Here is a 12,952-nt window from a genome sequence, read left to right on the forward strand (position 1 = left end):
AGGATGTGCAGGTTGCTCACCTCTCTCTGACCTCATGCACATCATCTGATTGGCCCATCTACTCCTCACAGACCTTGTCCTTACATTGCAAACGGCACCCCTCAACTCCTTTGTGCTCGTTGGCTCCTTCTTTGTGTCTCACTCTTTTGGCCAGTAAATGCCCACTAAGCGACCCCACCCCCTAAAGGAGGCAGGGTCCCAGGAAATCTCTCTTTAATAGGCTGAATTGAGAGAGGGTAGGCAAATCTCCTGAACCCAGTTTTATATCCCAGCCTCTGCCTGATTTTCTTCTGGACTTGAGGTGAGCAATGCTGGTGGGGTCAACTTTGCCTTCATTTCTGTCTCCCCTATGATGGCGTCCCTGACATAAGGGCGTCTCAGCCCGACATTCAGGCACAGATAAGTCAGACAGCCTCTTTCCCATGCGATTGCCACCTTTCTCCCTACGGGCACCATTGCTGCTCCCAGAATTGACATCCAGGATTGTGGGAAGCCCTGTCTCTCGTTCTGTTAAACCACTCCACATCTGGCGGGTCTTGTGAGCACAACTTACTGTTTCTTTCAGATGACTGTAGTTGTGCCTAACGGAAGCCCCTTGTGGATTCTGGGCCGCTTTCATCCCTGTAAAAACAGTCATCAAATTGTGCGTGCACTGCTGGACCCATGAGGCTATCACAGGAGCTACCCCATGGCATACCTCAGGCGTTCCTTGCCCTCCTCTTCCAGGTAGACGGGCACCCTCCAGCGAACCACCTTCCCCCGGCAGCGAAGCTCCAGGGCATCCCTGGCCCATAGGCTCAGAGAGTCCCCCACCTTCTGGAAGCAGCCCCTCCCTAACACTTGGGTCAGGATGGAGGAGGCTGGGAGGCTTGAGGCTGCAGCCTCCGTAGGGGTCTTCATCTGCAGGGTCTTCTGGCTCCGGTCTGCTTTGAGTTTTTCCCCGCCTGGGGCTTCGGGGGGCTTCCCCTCTCCGGGGCTGGCTGCTTTGAGGGCTCTCTTTCCCTGAGCCTTTGAAGTTCTGCCACGCTCCTGGATTTCAGCTGTGGAGGGACATCGTGGGTCTGGGGTCACCGGCCTTCACTGTTCATCTCAGATGGGGTCCTCTCTTCACCCCAGCAGTTGACAGAGCCTCAGAGCTCTGTTACCCTTTATGCTTGTTACTACTACAAAGGTAATCCCCCCTCTTTAGAGAAAAATTATAAAATACACACAAACCCAAAAAAAACAGTTAAATTTGCCCCAAAGCTTACCATCCAGAGATAACCACCATGAGTATTTAAAGCATATTTTTCCAAGTTTCCATTTGTAATGCAAATATTGTGAAGAAATGGTTAAAAAATAAAGTGGAACAGGATAACACGTATTTTTAATAATCTGCATTTTCACTTAGTACTATGTTGTGATTATCATTCCATGTCAATAAACACGTGTACTAAAATATTCCAAACTATTTGCTTGGTATTTCATAGTAGGGATGTATCATGATTCATTTCTTCATTGTTAGGCATTTGGGGTTTTTCTGTATCCTTAGCCAAAATAGTCAGTTCCGAAATAGTAATCTTATGCACGCACCTTAATCAGATTGCTCCCTTAGAATGAATTCCTTAGAAATAAAAATGGGGGGGGGGGGATTATGTAGAGGAACTTATACACTCTCTTATCCAAGTGGCCACCAGTCTTTCAAAACCTTCTAGAGGGGCGCCTGGGTGGCTTAGTCGGTTAAGCGTCCGACTTTCACTTAGGTCATGATCTCGCGGTTCGTGGGTTCGAGCCCCGCGTCGGGCTCTGTGCTGACTGCCAGCTCAGAGCCTGGAGCCTATTTCAGATTCTGTATCGATCGGTCTCTCTGACCCTCCCCTGCTCATGCTGTCTCTCTCTCTCTCCTAGAAATAAATAAAACATTAAAAGAAAATTAAAAAAAAAAAAAAAAAACCTTCTAGAGCATGCTCCAAAAGAGGTCACTTAATCTGCACTTAGATATGTCTAGTGATGGGGAGCTCAGTATTTAGCATTACTAAATGAGATCATGACCTGAACTGAAGTTGGAGGCTTAACTGGCTGAGCCACCCAGGTGCCCCCGGAAGCATATCTTAAGGCCGAATGGCTGTGACTCCTAGAAAGACCTTTCAGATACTGACCCACTATCTTCAACTTTTACCACTGATCTAATTTTTCTTCCCATGGAAGAGGAAGCAGAGTCATGTCCTGTGCCTGCCTATCACCCCAGACCCCAATTTTCTCTTTCTTAGAACAAAAGATACTCCTATCATCCAGGAAATTCCAAGAGATTTGGGAATTCTGTGTCAGGAACCTGGGTCAAGGGCAAATATTAGAACAAAAGATGCTCCTAGTGTTCTTAACACTTAGGAAATTGCAACGGTTTTAAGGAGACCTGTGCCAAGAACTAGGGGCAGAGGTCAATATATTTATTTTCTATTATTTCACAAAGATGTGAAAGGTCTCCCTAGTGGGGACATCTACCCTGGGGGCCTTGCCTGGCCCTGGAGGGATATGGCACTGCCATGGTTTGGGGAAGTTGTGCTAGTTTGGCAGAAGATTTATTCTGAATTTCTTACCTGGGGAGAGCACTTAGTTCACAGACAAAACCAGTCACTCTCTGGTTTAATCCTTGCCATAGTCCAAAAAGCGTGCCCAGCAAGCACTATTATCCCCTTTTTACAGGCTGAGAAACTAAGCCTCAGAGAGAACAGCAAGGCTCAGTATATTAATGAGGTGACCTAGAACACTGCAGTCTGGCATCTAAGAAGAAAGATTCTCTAAGGAGTTATCTAGGCCACTCCAGAGAAGGGGTGGGGAGTCTGGGTGAGCCAATGGAGGATGGACTGTAGAGCCGGTGGCTCAGAGCTAGGCTTTGAATCTTTGCTCCACTACAAGCTAGCTCTGTGACCTTGGCCAAGTCATATAATTTCTCTGAGCCCCATTTTCTTCATTTAGAAAATGGGAATAAAAACACCTGTCCTGCAGGACTGTTGTACATACTAAATGAGATAATATATGTGAAACACTGAGTGCAGAGCCTGGCTTATAACAGAAGCTCAATAAATTGCTGTTGTCAAGAATAGTGTATTCATTTCCTATTGTCTCTGTAACAAATTACCACAGACTTAGTGGTTTAAAACAATACAAACTTAGGGACACCTGGGTGACTCGGTTAAGCATCAGACTTCAGCTCAGGTCATGGTCTCACAGTTTGTGAGTTCAAGCCCCCCATCAGGCTGTCTGCTGTCAGCACAGAGCCTACTTTGGACCCTCTATCTCCCTCTCTCTCCACTCCTACCCTGTGCACTCTCTCTCACTCTCTCTCTCTCGAAAATAAACATTTTTTAAAAACCCAAAACATCAATTTATTATCTTGCGATTCTGGAAGTCAGAAGTCTAGAGTGGGTCTCATAGGCTAAAATAAGGTGTCAATGGGTTGCAGTCCTTCTGCAGACTCTCAGAAAATCTGTTTCCTTGCCTTTTCTGGCTTCCAGAGGCTGCCCAGATTCCTTGGTTTACGATTCCATTTACCCATCCTCAAGATGGAATCTTCCTCGAGCCAGCACCTCTCTGGTCCTGCCTCTTCCTCTGAGTCCTTCTTGTACTTGCAAGGTGCTTGTGATTACACTGGGCCACCTGAATGAATGAGTCATCAGGACCACCTCCCTACGTTAAGGTCAACTGATTCACAACCTTGCTTTTGTCTCCAGCCTTAATGCCTCTTAGCCGTGTAAGGTTCTGGGGATTCGGATGGAGACATCTCGGGGAGGCTGTTTTTCTGCCTATCACAAATAGTAAACTTTTAAAAAGGCAAACGTAAAGCCGAAGCTTTCATAGCCAGACTTCCATAGAAGAAGCCTTCCAGGAAGCAGAAGCAAGCCAATTAGAGGGAGCATAAGAGAGGGTTCGGGGTACCTGCTGGTTCTCTGATCGCCCTGATTGAGAAGCTGTTGTTAGAGCAGCCTGGCTGGAGGTATTTCTGGGTTCTGCCTCTGGAATCCTATTTGATCTGGAGTTGAAATTCAGCCAAAGGCTGGGTTAGAGTGGCCCCCAGAGCTGGGGCTGTGCTGGCAGAATCCTTTTTGACAGGGCCCCAGAGGAGCCCCATTTGGGGGGGGGGGGGACTGCGAACACCTCTTCAGCAGAGGCTCCACCTCCCACCACGAGGGCCGCTGGGCTGTGGCTCTCCGGGAGCCGTCAAGATGTTCTTAGCTTTGGAGTTTCTGGGTTTGCCAAGAAGCAAACCAAGAAGTCAACAGGTCACCTAGGAAAACGTGTGGAAGATGCCGAGTCTCATCTCGGGACCTGGGGGTGATAATGACCTGAGCTGAAAACGAGCAGGCTCCCGGGAGCTGTGCGGAGCGCTGTGCGTGCGTTATGTCATTTAACACAAAGGGGTCTGGAAACGGTTTGGAAGATCCCGCAGTCCCTCCTTGTCATCGTGCAGATGAGGAAGCTGAGCTCAGAGAGGAGACCCTGCCAAGGCAGCACAGACAGTCCATGGACAGCCCGGCGCTCACTGTCTCCCTCCCCGCCATGCTGTGAACTGGCTACCCCTGGGAAAGGCAGAGGTGGGGGGGGGGTGTCTCAGGACCCCCGGGGAATAGAAAGATTCCATCTAGGTGTCCATACCTGAAATGACACAGACGAGCAGGCACCAGGACAGCCAGCAGCGGGCGTGGGGGGCCATTGTGCAGAGGACTAGAGCTGCGGTGATGCGGCCCAGAGACTGCTGGGGCCCTGTGAGCAAGGAAGTGGCGAGGGGACCGGAGGGTAGGTGGGGGAAGCCAGGGGATGGGGCCTGATTTCAATGGCAAATCAAAGGCCTGAGTCCGGCTTGTCTAGGACTCCAAACAAAATTCCTTTCTCTGGGTTCCCCCAGCCAAGGTGAATGAAGCTATTCAGAGCCCTGCCCAGGAAAAAACAATTGTGCAGCCAGTAGGGGAGTGTCCCCAAGGGCAGACAGGGAGAGCTGGGAGGCAGCCGTGGGCCACTGAGGGTCACAGAAGGGTCATGACAGGACCCTAAGGACAGGAGTACTTGGGGACAGAGTAGGTGAGTGTGGCTAGGAGGGGGAGGGGCTTCAAGCAGACTTAAAGCAGGGGTTGGCAGGGCCCTTCTCCAAGCCCTGAGCAAAGAACGGCTTCACATTGAAAAATATATACACACGGAACCCCTCACGAGTCCCAATTTCCGTGTACGCGCAGCCAAAGTGAGCACTTCTCATTTTTAAATGGTTCAAACTCCATATTTGGAGACACGTGAAAATGATATAAAATTCAAAGTTCAGTGTCCATAAATCAAGCAGTATTGGGCAACGGTCACACTCACTCCAAGACGCACTGTCTAAAGCTGCCTTCACACAACAACCTCACGTCGCAGCAGCTGTGACAGAGATGTGAGGTCCGCAGAGCCCAAAATATTTACCGTCTGGACCTTTGCAGAAAACGTGGGTCAACTCTTGCTCTAAAGGTTGGTATTTATTAAAAAAAAATTTTTCCTGAAGTCAATAATATGTATATAAGATTCATTCTCAAACAATATTCCACGGGAAGCTCAAGTTCCCTTTGATCCTCCTTCCCCTTGCTTTCCTCGGGGGTTACTGCCTGGGTGTGTGTGCTTCTAGATCTTTTTCTGCATTGTTATAAAGCATATGTGTATCCATAGGGAAATAAAGGGTTGTTTTGTGAACTTGTTTTTCTGTAGATGGTTTTGCACTGTGAGTAGTTTTCTTAAACTTGCTTTTTTCTTAAAACATTTTTTTAACGTTTATTTACTTTTGAGAGAGAGAGACAGACAGAAGTGTGAGCAGGGGAGGGGCAGAGAGAGGGAGAAAGAATCCTTAGCTGTCTCCAGGCTCTGAGCTGTCAGCACAGAGCTGGACATGGGACTCGAACTCACAGACCGCAAGATCATGACCTAAGCTGAAGTCAGTTACCTAACCAACTGAGCCACCCAAGGGCCCCAAACTTGTTTTCTTCTGAACGCAACAATGTCCCATGGCCCCCTATATGGACCTACCTTTATGCTTTTTAAAGTGCTACACGATATTCTATGGCTTGGCTCTACTGTTAATAAACAGTCCTTAGGAAAGGACATGTAGCATGTTTCCATTTCTGCTATTGCAAACAATGCTACAAAGAACAAGAACTAGCATTTCAAGGCTCAAACAGCTATATTTCCTTGAAGAAAATGCTTCTTAAATAAAAGAATGGTATTCAACACAGACATGTGACCAGATGTATTGTCACTCATCTATATGAGTAAGTAAAAACTAACAGGCACGTCCCGCCAAATGAAGCCACAAGCCTCTTCCTCTCCTGCAGTTTTGTGTACATGCAAATTATTGGTTGTAAGCAGGTGGAAAGCCTCCTGGCTTCTGGCTGAAACAGGATTCCTTCTGTACAACCTCAAGGGGCATTCTTGGAAGGTGGTGAGGTGGGGTGGGAAGCAGCAGAGAATGGGGAGCCTGGGCGCTTGGGGCTCCATTCGCACCTTGCCTCTTGTTGTGTGACCTTGAGCACCCTCTTCTCTTTGGGCCTCAGTTTCCCCATCCATTTAAGGAAGGTCTTGGACACTTGGAGCTCTGGCCTTTCAGAGCCTTAACATCCTCCTTTCAGTGACCGAGTCCTTCAAGGAGTGGAAGGCTCTGAGAAGTGGTGGTGTAGCTTTCAGCCACGTGAGCAGTGTGCTCTCAAGGGAGGTTCTGGGAGCAAGGCAGGGCACCACCACTTTGAACCCAAGTTCTCACTGATTGTTCCCCGGGGGATGGATTTCACAAAGAGAGTGTCTGTGCAGCCCAGCCCAAGGCCCCAGAGAGCGCCCATTGCAGCCTTGAGCCCAGCATCCTGGGTCTGGACTGTGGGCTGTTAGACGTTCTTAGAGCACCCCGTTCCCCTCTGTTCCACAGCACTTAACACAGTTAGTCGTTTATGGGAATTTGTGTGATTGCGTCATGAATGTCTGGCTCTCACCCTGTAAGGCATGAACTCTGTGAACGCTGGGACCGGGTCTGTGTTGCTCACCCTTTATACCAGTCCCCTAGCACAGTGCCTGGTACTTTGTGAGCACTGGACAAGCATCTGCTGAATGAATAAATGAGCTGCTCCAGCCTGGTTTCAGAAGCAGAGACCCTTCTCTCTAACCCAAGGGCCCAAAGGGGCAAATGAGGAGGAGTGGGGAACAGAGGGGGTGGGGTACACACATTCCAGACAACATCACAGAATTAGAAAGTTCATTCCTTTCCTTGGGAGACATCCCTCCAGTGGGACGGGGATGGGAGGTAGGGAGATTCTAGAAGAGCACACCTTGGGCATTAATACTCACAGAAGCTTTGAACTACAGTATTCATTCATTCATTTGTTTCATCCATCAAATATTTACTGAGAATCTACTATATCAAGCAATGGAGACAGATATTAGCAAAAACTACACAAATAATGATCACCAGTTAGGACAATGTTGTTATGGGAAAGGATAGGATCCTAGAAGAGAAAATGGGGAGGGGTATATAAAGTGCACTGGAGAGGGGTGCCTGGGTGGTTCAGTAGGTTGAGTGTCGACTCTTGATTTGGCTCAGGTCATGATCCCTGGGTTGTGGGATCGAGCCCCACATAAGGCTCTGAGTGGAGCATGGAGCCTACTTAAGATTCTTCCACTATCTCTCCCTCTTCCCCTCCCCTGCTTGTGCTCTCTCTCTCTAAAATAAAAAATTTAAAACAAACAAATAAATAATAAAGTTCTCTGAGAAAGATTAGAAAGGAATTTCTGAAGAAGTGTTATTTTAAGGACAAACTCACAAGAATAATAAGATTCTATTAGTAAGCTCCCAGACTTAAAAGAAGAGCCTTCATTCCATGGAAATGGAATGTTTCAATAGAATTTCAAGTGAGTCATGGGATCTTGGAATCCTAGAAAGAGAATCTCAGAGTTACAGAATCTTAATCTCACAGAATCCTGAAACAAACACTTAAAGATTCTTCAACAGTAAATGGAACCTTAAAGTTAAATATTAGAGACTCAAAGTCCCCACATATAAAAACAAAGGGAATCTTTTTAAAATTTTTTTATGTTTATTTTTGAGAGAGAGAGAAAGACAAAGTATGAGTGGGAGAGGGGCAGAGAGAGAGAGACAGAATCGGAAGCAAGATCCAGGCTCTGAGCTGTCAGCACAGAGCCCAACACGGGGCTCGAACCCAAGAACCATGAGATCATGACCTGAGCCAAAGTCGCATGCTTAACCGACTGAGCCACCCAGGTGCCCCAAGAACAAGATTCTTAAGAATCTTAAGAGATAATTTATTCCCATTCCCTTCTCTCTACTATTGTACAGATAGTAACAGAACAAAACTAAAGAGTGCAGCCACAGAACCCAGCCAGAACTCTCACTTCTTGTTATTGATAGATTAGGACTTCATACACTTAATCAATAATAATAATAATAAAAGCAACAACAATGCTTCCATTATTGTCTCATTATTATGTGCTAATTGCTTCTCAGTGATTTATATCCAACACCAAACTTGTGAAGTAGATATTATATAGTATCCATATATTATAACTAAGAAAACAGAACCTCAGGGGGACTAGAAATGGTTAATGGTCACTCAGCTAGAAGGCAGTAGAAACAGAACCCTAGGGCTTTTTTAATTTTAAAATAATTTAAAGACTGCGCTCTATGGCACAGTACTACCCAGCCTTTTCTAATTACAGCTGCTTTCAAGCCTCTTCTCAGTGACCGCAGCTTTTCTGTAACTTTGCCCTTAGGGGTAAAGGTAATCTCTTAGCTTGACTTTGATGTGGGGTGATAAGCTGCCTGGAAGATCTGTAATGCACTCTCATGTCAAAGAGGCCTTCTGAAGACCTAAATGTGCTGTTAAGCATAAAATTAAAGTGAGTTTGTTTATGGGATCTAAGTGAGAGTATGGCATCAGGAAACCTAGTTCCCATCTGAGGTCAAGCTCTAAATAGCTATGTTATGCCGGCTACGTGATGGAGCCTCCCTGGGTCCCAGAGTCCACATCTCTTAGATTCTAGTGCCTGCCCTTGTCTACCTCAATGGTGGAGAGATAATGCACGTAAACATGCTCTGTGATTTACGAAATATATGTAAGGATCCTAACGTTCAATGGTTTCTCTTCTACCTTGTGAGTGAGAGCTTGGCTGGATCTCCCTCAATGGATGGCAATTTGGAAATATTAGGAGCCTCAGAAAATATTCATTACTCTTTTATCTGGAGTTCAAGTTGTAGGAAACAATCTTGGAGCCATGCTGAAAAATTCAGAATCAACCTAAATGTCCAACAATAGGCGATTAGATAAATAAATTATACTATTACCATATAATGGAATTTGATATTGATAGTATTATTTTAAATGTTTCGAAGAATATTCAATCACATAAAACATTGTAACATATTAAGGTAAATCAGAGATAAAATAATACAACAAGTTCCAAGTTTCAGCAAATAAAAGCATATTTTTTATTTTTGCAAATAAAAGTATGAGTGGCACATAAGTGATCCTTAAATGTTGCTATTATTATCATTATTATTAATATTGCTGTTGATGTTACTATATAATAAAAGAATGATGCTCATCATTGTGTCAGCATAGCCTGTCTTTGGATTGTAGGATTATGGCTTTAAATTATTTTCATCCTTTGATTATCTATAATGAATACCTAATATTTTTACAAAAGAAACAATAAAAATCATGAGAAAAGTGATTCTGTGATTTGTAAGCCTATTTTTTGTTTGCACTCTATTTCTCCATCTTGCCACCGTCTAAATGACCTCTGCTCAAAACTAAGTGTCCTCACATCCCTGAGACCTGTAGCCAAAAATAATCTCCTTTTTATTATGCCAAGTGGATAGAAACTCCTTACATTCTTTCCCACACGGAGGAGCAATCCCCAAGTCTTTACAAAGAATACCAGACACTGAGATAAGCCTTCCTTGTGGAGGAAGAGGGTCTTGCATTGGTCATATGAATAGTACCCCTGGGGCTCCTTCCTTTAACTAAACTTAAAAGTGAGACCCATCTTTGGCACACTCTCCTGATGGGGGCCGGCAGAACTGGGACCTGTCAGCAGGTGGCGGTATCTGACCACCTGTAGCTCTCCAGAGGCCAGCCCAGAGATTTTGAACTTGGCTCCTTCTGAGATCAGAGAAACAACTGCCCAGAGACAGAGAAGTCTGAAATCCCAGTCCATAGTTCTGCCCACATCTCCACACCACACTGTCTCTCTCTCACAAACATTTTGGAAGGGCCACTCCATGTAGGAGGGGACTTGGAACAGAGCCAAAAAGATGAAGTCATCTCAGTGTGTTTCCATCCCGTATCTGCCTCCTTCCAGCCTTTGTTCCCACCAGCCAGTGACATTGTGTGACATATGCTTACTTGCTACTCCACAGCCCCTGGATGTTTATGTTGTTTCCTTTCTGTGTTTAAGAAATGTGGTATAGGACCTAAAAAGCTTTCTCTGTGTTTCAAATTATTTTTCTTAGGACTGATTCTCAGAAATAAGATGCCCATTCAAAGAAAATGAACAGTATATTAACCTTTTTTCCTGCAGTTCAGGGAATAAGGCCCTGGGCTCAGGCAGTCAAGGAGACCAGACTTTCAATTCTGCCTCAGTCATCTGGGCTGACTTTGGGCAAATGCTGTATTTTCTCTGAATTTTGGTGATCTTTACCGCAAATTAAGGATACTAACAGCCCCTGCACTTGTATACTAGATCTTATTCTCTCTCCAAATATTGCTCCCCTCTCTCTTCCATTTCTTCCCACTCTATCTGTTCATTCCCATCAGCTCAGAAATATGCTGTGATTTCACCAATCCTAAACAAAACAAAACAAAACAAAACAAAACAACAACAACAAAAAAACACTCTCCTCTTCATCCCTGTCCCCCACCAGAGATGCCTCATTTCCTCTTCTGGCCTTTGCTACAAAACTCCTGGAATACGTATTTTGCACTTGTTATCCTAAGCCCATTCCTATAAGGCCCTTGTCTTCAACACTCTACCGAATCTGCTCTTCATGGGAAAAGTTGACCTTCATGTTACTAAATACAGTGATGGATTCTTGGGTCTTGTCCTACTGGACTTAAGAGCAGCATTTGGCACAACTAACCACTCCTTCCTCCATGAAGCACTTCCATTCACTTGGTTTCCGAAACACCACACTCTTGGGTTCCTTGTGCCTCACTGTGAATTCTTTCCCAGGCGCCGTTGCTGGGTCCTCCTCCTCTTTCTGATTCTTAATGTAGGAGTGACCCTTGCTTCCTTTCTCCTTTGATGAGCTCATTGCTTTCTCTGGCCTTGAACAGTATTTATATGCCCGTGACTTTCAAATTTGTATCCCCAGCCCCGACATCTTTCTCGAATGTCAGATTTGTTTATCCAAATGCCTCTTTCACGTCTCCTCTTGGATGTCTAATAGAAATCTTAAGCAAACTGGTCAAAAACTGAAGTCAATCATTTTCCTACTTTCACACCCCAAATTTCTCCCCCTGCAATTTTGTTCATCAGAGTTCACAGTAACTTCATCCCTCCAAGTGGCTCAGGCCAAGATCCTTGAAGTCATTCTTGGCTTTTCTTTTTTTCTCTCACCTTATATCCTTCAGGAAACCATGTTAATTCTACCTTGAAACATATCTAGCCTCTAACCACTTCTCAATCAACTCTATTTATGCCATTTTGGCCCAGCCACCAGCATCTCTCACTCAGATTACTTCAAAAGTCTCCTAACAGATCCCCGGCTTCTACTCTTGTCCCCCATTAGTATTCAGTATTCTTGACACGGAAATATATCATCTCCAGAATGTATAAAGAGTTCTTACAACTCAATAGGAAAAAGACAACCCAAGTAAAGACAAGCAAAGGGAAAAAAATTAAAATGGGCAAAGGACATGAATAGACATTTCTTCAAAGAGGATGTATGTACAAATGGCCAATCAGCACATGAAAAGATGTTCAACAGCATTAGTCATTATAGAAATGCAAATCAAAATCACCGAGATACCGAAAAAAGAGAATATATACTTCAGTTACAAAAGCAAAAAATAAAACTACAAGATACCATTTCACACTGACTAGGACGGCATTAAACAAAAAATAAAAACCAGAAAATAACAAGTGTTGGCAAGAACATGGAGAACATTTGTGCATTGCTGGTGGGAATATAAAACGGTGCAGCTTCTAAGGAAACAGCTCAGCAGTTCCTTAAACAGTTAAGTATAGAATTAGCATATGAACTAGTAATTCCACACTTAGTAACCACATAAGAGAAAACAGGTACTCAACCAAGTATTTGTACATAAATGTTTATAGCAGCACTACTCACAATGGCCAAAAAGAGGAAAAAAACTACATGCCCATCAGCTGATGAAAGGGTAAGCAAAATGTGATATATCCATACAATAAAATATTATTCAGCCATAAAAAGAATGAAGTATGGATGCACGTTGCAACATTTAGGAACCTCAAGACCATTACTGTGATGGTTAATTTTAGATGTCAATTTGACTGCGCTAAGGGATGCCCGGGAGCTGATAAAACATCATTTCTGGGTGTGTCTGTGACGGTTAGCATATGATTCCCTGAGACAGGTACAGTGCAGTGAGTAAGGACTGCCCTCACCGATGTGGTCAGGCATCAGGCAATCCATTGAAGGCCCAATGGAACAAATGACAAATGGGAAAGAGAGGGCCAATGTAGTGCGCTCTCTCTCTCTCTCTCTCCCTCCCTCTTAAGTTTATTTATTTTTGAGAGAGAGAGAGAGCAGAGGAGGGGCAGAGAGAATCCCAAGCAGGCTCTGTGTACTTTGCCCAGAGCCTGATACAGGGCTGGAACACAAGCACCTGGAGATCACAACCAGAGCCAAAATCAGGAGTTGGATGCTTCACCGACTGAGGCACCAAGGTGCCCCGACTCTCTTCTTGAGTTGGGA

The sequence above is a fragment of the Hyaena hyaena genome, unplaced genomic scaffold, assembly GCF_003009895.1.
Source record: "Hyaena hyaena isolate Hyena2069 unplaced genomic scaffold, ASM300989v1 scaffold_157, whole genome shotgun sequence".
NCBI classification, from domain to species: domain Eukaryota; kingdom Metazoa; phylum Chordata; class Mammalia; order Carnivora; family Hyaenidae; genus Hyaena; species Hyaena hyaena.